This window comes from Hibiscus syriacus, unplaced genomic scaffold (assembly GCF_006381635.1).
Source record: "Hibiscus syriacus cultivar Baekdansim isolate YM2019G1 unplaced genomic scaffold, ASM638163v2 tig00001349_pilon, whole genome shotgun sequence".
NCBI classification, from domain to species: domain Eukaryota; kingdom Viridiplantae; phylum Streptophyta; class Magnoliopsida; order Malvales; family Malvaceae; genus Hibiscus; species Hibiscus syriacus.
This window is the reverse complement of record NW_024061867.1, coordinates 971,853-982,163: the sequence shown is the minus strand read 5'-3', so window position 1 is coordinate 982,163 and position 10,311 is coordinate 971,853. Positions and strand designations below refer to the sequence as shown.

The window sequence follows — 10,311 nt, the reverse complement described above, 5'->3', positions numbered from 1 at the left end:
TATACAATAATATTCAAATTTTAACATTTACGACAGAGAGTGAAAAAAGGGAAACGCTCACGTACGGCGCCTTAGTATACGAGTAAAATAAGGTGCTATCGGTTTTGTTATTATTTTAAATAACAAAATCGGTAAAAAAATACCGAAAACATCATTATTTTGACCGGTTCTAATTACTTATATAGGTAAACGCGATAAAAAAATCCGGTCAAAAATGATGTTTTAGGTAGGCTTTATCGAAAACATCCATTTTTTGACCGGATTTTTTTTATTGTGATTACCTATATAAGTAGTTATAATCGGTCAAAATAATGATATTTTTAGTTTTTTTATTAATTTTTTTATTTAAAATAATAACAAAATCGATAACGTCTTATTTTAGCTATATACTAAAACGTCGCACTAACATGGTTGAAGATATAGTTAGTTAAAAGAGCAATAAAGCAGCAAAAAGTTGTAAACCCCACACCCCGATGGGTGCTTTGCATCTGTCAGAATTAGGATGATAAATGAAACGAGACATATTTTATTAAAATGAACATTTTACCTAAAAGTGCTTTTACAAAGCTACGTCAAATGGGAACTTAGTCATAAATTTTTTTTAATAGGTTAAGTACAATGCATCATTTGTTCAAAGATAATTATTAATTATTTGACGTGACGTTAAACGCTCACACCTTTGATATTCTTGATGTTTGAACCCAAAACCTCAAAAAATAACAATAATTTTTCTATCACCGAAGTCACTTAATTCGTGCATTTAATCATAAATTCTAAATCTTATTAGCTGTAACATCTCAAACTACGGGTTAGTGACTAAATTATAAAATTTTAGAATTTGTTGATAAAAGTAGAATAGTTCAATGATTTATTTGGGAATATTTCCGGAAAGTTATTAGTAATTATTCAAGGAATTAAAGGGCAAAATGGTCATTTGAGAAGAAAGATTTTCCCCCCGTTTTATATGAATGATTCACGTGGGGTGGGGGAAGTTATCTACAAACTCTTCTCCCTTCTTCATCTTCTTCCTCCTCTCGTATCTCCAAGCTCAAAGGTAAGTTTTCTAATTAATTGATTATTTGTTGATTTAAGCTTTGGGTTTTGATCATTAGATGATAACTAAGCTTAAGGAAAGCTTAAGTTATCTTAAAATCAAAAGATAAAGGAGTTAGGGGAGATTAAAGATTTGGAGTTTTTGAATGAAATCTTGAAATAGAGTTGATAAGTTGAATTTGAAGTTAAATTCGACTTGTCATCAGCTTAATTAAGAGATATGGAGTGATAGAATTGAAATTAGAACATGTTGAAAATTTGGTATGATTCTTAATTTTAAGAATCATAATGAGATATGGAAGATAAATATGGTTTATATGGATATAAATTGGTTTAAGTAATGATAGTTGAGTTTAATGGTATGATAGGGGCTTAAAATGGATATATATTCTTATATGTTACATAATTTACATGTTTATGTGAAAAATGCACTGGTGATATATGTGATGTATTGTAAACATATGAGAACAAGAGATGATATGATTTGTATGATGTATGAATTCATGAGTAAAGGCATATATGAATATAATTTGTATGCATTATATGTCATGTGAACATAAGAGGATAGAGCATGTTATATGATATGAGATTAAGTGATGAAACATAGATGATGATATAATAATAAGACATGAATAAAATGATATATATATATATATATATATATATATATTTATGGGAATCCATGCAAAATGATACGAGCTATGTGACATATGAATATGAATTCATATGAAAAGTGACATGAATTACATGAAAGTAAACTACGTGATTATATGCACATGTGATATGTGATCATAAGAGCCATGATATGAGCATCTGAATATATTAAGCAAAAGAAAAATGCCCATGTTATATGATACGAGAGCTATAGGTATAGTTGGCATGCCAAGAGTCGAGGGTTATAGTGGTCCTTCGGGACAATACAGTGGTCCTTCGGGACAATACAATGGTCCTTCGGGACAAGTTTCATATGCCACTCAATGGGACTTATACGAGCTGTGGTGACATCATTAGTGCACAACCTCAATGTACTCGCATACCTTCAGTTCTCAATAGTGTACATGGGCTAACAAAAAAATTTAATAAGTATATTGAATATAATATGTATATGTTAATTGTTATACCAAATAGATCATAGGATTTATGTAATGGTGTATTGCTTGGTTAATGCATGATACGTTATGTATAAGATGGTTAAATTATAGGGATTAATGATAATGAATATGAAATGTTAAACGTGTTGATAAGGATATATGTGGATGTGGATATATGTTACAGAAATGATATATGTTTTTATATGATATGATCGTAATAAATATTCATGCATTTGATATGAATTATATGATGTTAAGAGCATTTCTTTATGAAATGTTTTATGGTTTTCATTATATGTTTTTATGCCTCAATAAATCATCGACTTAGCGTGTGATTGTTTCACACGTAGGTTTGGAAAGCGAAAAGAGAAGTAAAAAGGAACAAGACAAGTCAGTTCTCCTTTCCAAAGATCAGATCAGAAAATAAGTTAATAGTATGTATTTTATACTACTCATAATGGTTGACATGTAAACAAATATTTGAATCCGATATGTTTTAATCGGTTTTGTAAATTCATATGATTGAGTTTTGTAATGTTTTAAATGTGTATATGTAAATGGTGATTTTATACGGATGAAAACTTAGGGTTTTTTATGAAGTTATACGTATTTTACGGAAGTACTGTAGCAGAGTATCGGTTCCCTGTAGCAGGGGAATCGGTTCCCCTATGACAATCTGGAAAATTTTAACATTCGAGTACTGTAGCAAGATATTGTTCATAGTATTGTTCACGATACTGTTTATATCATATTTTACTGTTCATAAATACGTTTTTACCTCAAAATTTTATAACAAACACAATTCAACAATATATAATCGTATTTTCTTAATATAAGTTCAAACGTTCTGTTATTTTGAAAGAATAAATGTTTTGAAATGTCAATGTGACATCTTGGACTCGTATCTGGGTCAGATACAGGTTGGGTGTTACATTAGCTGCTTATAAGATATTTTATTTGATTATAAAATAATTTAATCATCAAACAATCTTACCTACTAATATGTTTTATTATTAATTAATATCTATTGCATTAAATATACTTGAATAATAAGTAATATCCAACCAATAATATTAATTAGAATCCCATCTAACTATTATCAACTGAAATTTAGGTTAATCCCATATTCAGTTCAAAGATAACTCTCTTGACATTAAACATTTATATTTTTAATATTGATAGTGCTCAAATTCTGTTCAAAGATTAGAATTATTATTATTTTCAATCTTTGGAAAAGATTGGACCAAACAAGCTTTCATCAGAGGTAGAGGTAGAGGTAGAGGTAGAGTGTAATCCGCCTGCTGCCTTCAAAAAGATCGACTTTTTAATTGAAAAACAGTTTGTGGATTTAGGTGAAATCATCAACCACTTTCTTCGGTACCTTTCTCATTCTCTCGCTCTTCTCATCTCTTTGCATGTGGATACTTATCCAATTCACCATACCCATACATTTTTTCCAGATTTATCCGTATCGTTTTATTTCTGTAAGAAGAAAATTCTTTGCTTTTTTTTTTATCTCGACTGTATGTTGCAGCTGTTGTTCTTATGGCTCCAGTTATCCTTGTGTATATTAAATGTTTGTGTTTGGGTATTTCTTTGAAATTTAGTTCATGTTGTTCATAAGATTCTAACTGTGTTTTGCAACTTGGGTGATCTGGGTTTTGATGATTTGATTAAGTTTTGAATCTATACTCTTTTCCTTTCCTTTTTGTTGATAGGAAATTGGAAATTGGAAACTGGAAATTAAATTCTTTCATCTTGTTTATTAGATAGATACGATTCTTAAATTAAGCTAACTGTTAGGTACTGGAAATTGGACATTTTTAGATCCAAATAATCAAAAACGTTTTAAAGTTTAAATAACGAACAGTATTACATGGATCGTTTTTGTGACATAGAAAAAACTCGGTTTGAATACGGAGTTTGGAGGCTGACAGGATAATGTTGTGTTGCAGTTACTTCCATCACCACCCAAGTCCAAGACATCCTGAAGTTGGAAGCCTGTTTTGGTGAAGGATCTTAGAGTGTGGTTTTAAATAATTTGTTTGAACATGTGCTTTATTAGTGTAAGCTTTGAAGAATATTTCAACCTGATACTGTTTCCTATCTAGCACCACTTGTGTTTTGCATTTTCTAACAAAATAATACTGAATACATATTGCTGTTATTTATTCACTTCACAGTCTACAAGGTTTTCTTTAAAGTTAAATCATTAAAAATAATTCTGTTCACCAATAAAAATATGTGATATAAAAATATGCAAACCCAGCTGCCAGCCCTCAGTTTACACTAATATCCTGTTGTTGTGGAGAACCAGGTCTGGATTTGATATTATTCTAATCAATCAACCAATGATTCTATTCATCTCTGACGCTTACACCCATTCCACGGATCATTTTATGATTTTATTCAACAAACTCTGATGCGGTGGTAAACGACAATCACCGATGAGTAGCTGTTTGGAGAAGAGGGCAAAATGTAAAATTTAGCAAAATGTAAAATTTAATAATTAAAAAACACACACGTCATACATTCACTGGGCAGATCTGAAAGCCTCGAAAGCACTTGGATAAAAGCTTACAGATATTGATAAAACTAGCACACAAGAACTAAATCCTGAACAAAGTTTAGGTAAAACTCAGGAAGACTCCTAGCGTTGTTTACAGGAAATTTTAGCTTCCATGTGAGACCTGTAACTGAGTTCGAAGGGGGAAGAAAACTAGAACAAGTTTATTCTATGTCAATGTCTTCCTCCTCGTCCTCATCTGATTCTTCATCCTCTATGTCCCATCCATATCCATATTCTCCCCCGTTCTCCCGAAGTAAATTCACAATCTGCTCCAAGTCTCTCACTCGCATCTGCAGAGTGGATGGAAGGCTTTCCTGTTCGGGTATGGGTGGTGGTTGTGTATAACTCCGTGCCTCCAGCATAAAATTTTCAGACGGTTCAAGTATCTGTATACCAAAGGCAGGAGATAATGGGCGTCCCTTTACTTCAACATGAGAGACACTGCAATGATGCCACCCAACAGATATCGTCAATAAAAGGGCAAAGCAAGATGGCAAAAAATACTACATACACCTAGAGACGAACATTGCGATTGATTCATGGGTCCCAAAGACAAATCTTGTCGATAAAACCTATTACTCATAACCCTGTTACAACATGTTAATATCAAACTAGGTAAATAAAGGGTGCACCTGACAGTACCATATATAGTATAAGCCATCCATGTCCTCTCTCTGGACCCTACCCAACAGCTCAATCTGTAACATCCCACCAATGCAAAGAACAGGTTCTGGAAGCTTGAAATTCTGCAATTTATTTTCCTGCTCATGTAAAAATCCAACGTGATCAGTTCTCCAGTGTGAGCTATTACAAAACTACAAGTAAGAGAATTAACTTTACAGAGCATTTCCAGTGTGAGAATTAACATCTGAAAACAGAAATGATGTTGGGAGTCGTTTTAGTGTTGTATTAGTATCACATAAAGTCATTTTTATTCAGTATAAGCAATGGTGCCCGCACAATAACCAGATCTAGTATTTATTATGGTAACAAATAGAGAAAGCCAAAAAGAAGCCAAATGGACCCAGATGCTTGAACCCACCTGAGCCATAGGAAACTCTTCTGAGGTGCAAGTCCATACAAACTTCTCATGACCACAATCCTGGCATGATTCACTCACAAGATTGTCCACATAGGACTTCATATGACCCATCCGAAATCTCACTGAGTTAGCGGAGTATATTGGCTTACCAAACTCGAAGTAAGCTGGATTAAAAAAAATATCTGATAAGAAAAGTTTCAAGCTAATATAAAATAAGATTGCTGAAAGATGGAAAACAGAGTTGCACAAATATCGAAACAATTACCTTGGAAAGGTCTTATATTGATTTCAGTAATAACACATAAATCAGCACATAATCTATATGTCAATGTTTCGGGCACTGCAGGGTTACTTTGTCCTTTACTTGACCAGTATGAAGCTCTCCGTGCCACCCTATCTCTTGATTCCAAAGTGTTATCTATGCTTTCCTCCGGGTAATTATCAGTGCTAGAAGCGATGATTGCTTCTGAGATGCACTCCCTGATACGAAACAACAAACAACCTCGAGCTAAAAAGGCATAAACTCTATGCTCCCTCTTCAAGGCTTCACATTACATAAAATTGCTATACCCAGCTTCGGCATGGCCTTTTGAAGCGCTACTTAACTCATTGACATGATCAACTCTAGATAATTGAGGAAACATTCTCAGGCACAGTTGCTTACATAGGCCATTTTTAATCACTGCAAACCATTGAAAACTCATAAAGTCAGCAATGACAGCAAAAAGGTCATGCATAAAAGCCAAAGACCAACAATGCAAGATTGATATCATAATGAACAAATAAATTGTGACACTACTATAAAGAACAACAAAGGACATGAAAGCCTGCTCATCTATTTTCAACTTTAACCGTTGCTTAGGTGGGTTACTCTCTTTTCCTACTGACATTAGCAGATTCTGAAGCAAGTTCTTAGGATGGATCTTCAAGTTGGGCTTTGGCTCAAAAAACTTAAATGTAGGAGAGAATTGCATACCAAATCCACAGCATGAGAATAAAAGATCAGATTGCAAACAAATCAGCTTATTAAGATAAGTAGTGGTAAAATAGGGATGCACAAATGAGAAAAAATAATATTTAGCAAAAGAATTCAGCTAGCTAATCAATCAAAACTTTCGGGCATCAAAGGAAATTTCTGATAAGAAGATTTTGAGAAATTTAATAGAATTGATAGAATGTATCTACATTGAACTGAGAGGGATTATAACCGATTGTTTCTATTGAAAACCATTTTACGTCAAAAACTCAAATTTATTAAATAGATAAATACGGGACAAGAAACAAGGAACCGTATGGAAAACCAAACTGCAGTGAAAATACTGTCCACCTATTTCCACATGATGCTAAGCTCCATTAGAACTTTACCAAAATGAAAGAGTAAGATGAATCCAGTATTTGCCTCGAAACAACTACAATTTTTTTTAATTCTAGCTCACCAAAATGTTGCCAGGAGCGTGAGACAGCACCAAAGCGAACAAGATCAGATGGATCCTGCAAAGATGTAAGAATCTTTATTGACAAGTCGTAATGGAGCAAATTCAAGAAATCCCAACCATTTTTCATTTTTTCCTTTTAAATTGCTACAAATGCATCAAGCAGCTATGCGGCCCTGAGTTTTCTTTGGCACTGCAAAAAAAAAGTTTCATATATTAAGTAAACTAAAATCTTCAGGCTTCATTTATCTATTTAATACCCCATTTTAACCATTATCTTTTCAATTAATCAAACTCTGCTGTTAACAAAAAATAATAATAAATGCAGTATCATATGTGATTCAAACAGGCCAAAACAAACACATCAATGCAAACATATTGGTTAGGAATAGAAGTAAAATCATGCTTCGAATTCTAGCAAGTTGAATTTCAGGTTTTAATCCTACTCCTACAATAATATGTTTCCATATTGTATCCAGAGGCACATTCGACCTTCTTCTATTTTTCTTTCAGAGTGTAAAAGTGACAAATAAAGAAAAAACTGAGCTTAAATTAATAATGCCATTGCCAATAACGCACATCATGCAACCGGAAAACAAAAAAATTATGAGCTTCATTGTGGCAAAGACAGCCCCAATCCATAAATTCACGCAAGAAGGAAAAAAGGCTAAAAATTAGAGAAGGAAACGATAAATTTTTTGGGTTAGTGAGATCATCGGATCACATACAGGATAAATCTAACTACGACACTTCCATCAACTTTAATCCGACTTAAGCTAAGAAAGTATTTTGCATAATATAAACTCAATCTCGAGAGGGTTCGAACAGACCATAGAATTACAGCAAATGATTAACAATCCAGTGATAATTAAAAACCTATTCTCAACATTAACAGCCAATTCTAATCAGTATTATGATTAGGACCGATAATCCAATCAATTGAGTTTAATTGCAATTTCGAGAAATCAATTACAAAAAAAAGTAACACCTGCAAACTGGCAACTTTAAAGTTCAACCAGTTCCAGTGGATTCAGAAAATAAAACAAAATTTGAGGGGAAATAAGGGCAAGGAATGAGAGTTTTGAAGGGGGGAATGTTAAAAGAAAAGCAAATGTACTCACTTTTATTATGATAAAATTAAAGAAAAGCACGAAACCGAGAATCTCCCAAGCAGAGGAAACCGTAGAGATGGAAAGTGAAGGGAGAGAAAGTGTCTTTGTTGTTGGAGATAATTGGAACAGAGCGATGGCGTATGGAAGGGAAGATATACGGCCGATTTGGGCCGAATTTCGACGAATATTTAGACCCGGCCGGGCCGTCATCAGATCAAGAGGCAATTTCGCCTAGGGCTTAAATGAATCCAACAAGAATCCAACATATCTTTGTTTATATTTAGTTGTTTATTCAATTATTCATAAATATACTTAGTTGTTTATCCAACAAGAATTCAAAATTATATTTATATTTGTTTTGTTTAATATTATGTGTATTCATATTTATTTGTTTAATTGTTTTGAATATTAAATAGATATATTTATGAATTATAAATCAAATATATTCATGAATATTTAAATTATATTTATGAATAATAAATAAATATTTTATTATTTATATTTAAATTTATCATATCTCCGAAAATATCACTCTCCACTAACATATCAAGACATATCTCTTAAAATATTTATCGAATAGCATAAACTTTTGATAGAATTTTTTATTGATCTAGGGTGATTACAATATAATATTTGTTCTAAAGATTTTCAATAATTTGACAGTGAAAACTCAACGTCCTTGCAATCTCTGGTGCTCGAACATGATACTTCTAGAAATAAAAATCATTCTTTTAACTGATGAGAAACTTAATTTGTGCTTTGATAATTTTTTTTAAAAAAACTCTTAATAAACTTGATCGATTATCTGACGTTATTTTTCTCAAATTAAAATACTATCCTTCAACACTCATCGCTTAAAATCTTTACAATATTGATCGATTATCTATCGATCGATCATTGATTGCAATTTTATATTTAAATTAAAATAAATAAATTATTATCGATCAACACAATTATCTTTGTTTCATTAGAATTGGTGCGATGAATAACACAACTCATATTCAAAGAATTAATCATGACAGATCCTCAAGAATCATCCCAATCCAATTAGCCAAATTCGCTATATTCATCTTAATACCCATCTAATATATCTGATTCCTCTTAACAATAATTACTCAATACGCACGACTCAATAAATTATAAATCACATCAAGCTTACATTGTATTTGATTTCTTTATTCTAAATTTATTTAATATCACTTAAAGATTTGAATAAAATTTTATAAAAAAATGATCCATAAAAATTATAATCATTAATCACTAGCTGATTCAATAGAATTACATGTTAGATTCGTTAAACAAAGTTAAAAATACATGTAATAATATTGTAAATAATTGTAGACACTTATTTTCATCCAGAGATTTATTGTCCAAATTAAAGTATGAGTTTCAGTCCAGATCTGAGGAATTCGTTCACACTGGTCTTTAAAAAAAATATCATCATATTAGAGAATATTATAAGGAATTTATTGTCATATCGAGTGTGATCTCTAATAAAGAGAAATAAATAGGTTAAGTGATTTGATTTGATAAGATTATATGTTATTTCCTCATATGAGAGATATTATATGACGTCGGTTCAATTTAGTCGTCGATGTAAATAATCTTCACCGTAGATTCATGAAGGCTCAACTATTTTAAATATTTAATCCAACTCTTTAAAACACACAGAGAAAGAGATTGAGAAAAAAGAGAAAAAAAATTATGCATTTGTGATATGAGAATAAAAGCAATAAAAGAGAACTTTCATTTCATAGTACTTCTCTTTTTTTATCTTGGCTTTCATCCTTGTTTTCTTGATCGATTATAATTTATTTTTTATATTTAAGACTTTATTGGAAGAGAGAAACTGACAAACAAGGAAGATGCTTTCGAATATTTTTTTTAAATCTAGCAATCCTTGAGTTTTCTCTATGAAAACTAATTATTTTTTTTTAATTTTTATCCATCTTATTTTATTTTTTTCTATAATATATATTTATAAATTATTAACATTATTAATACATCTATA

At 31.4% G+C, this 10,311-nt stretch overlaps 1 pseudogene; it reads right to left on the bottom strand.

Moving 5' to 3' along the window:
* Positions 1 to 4,697: 4,697 nt before the first annotated feature.
* LOC120126285 lies at positions 4,698 to 8,410 on the bottom strand (annotated as a pseudogene).
* Positions 8,411 to 10,311: the final 1,901 nt, after the last annotated feature.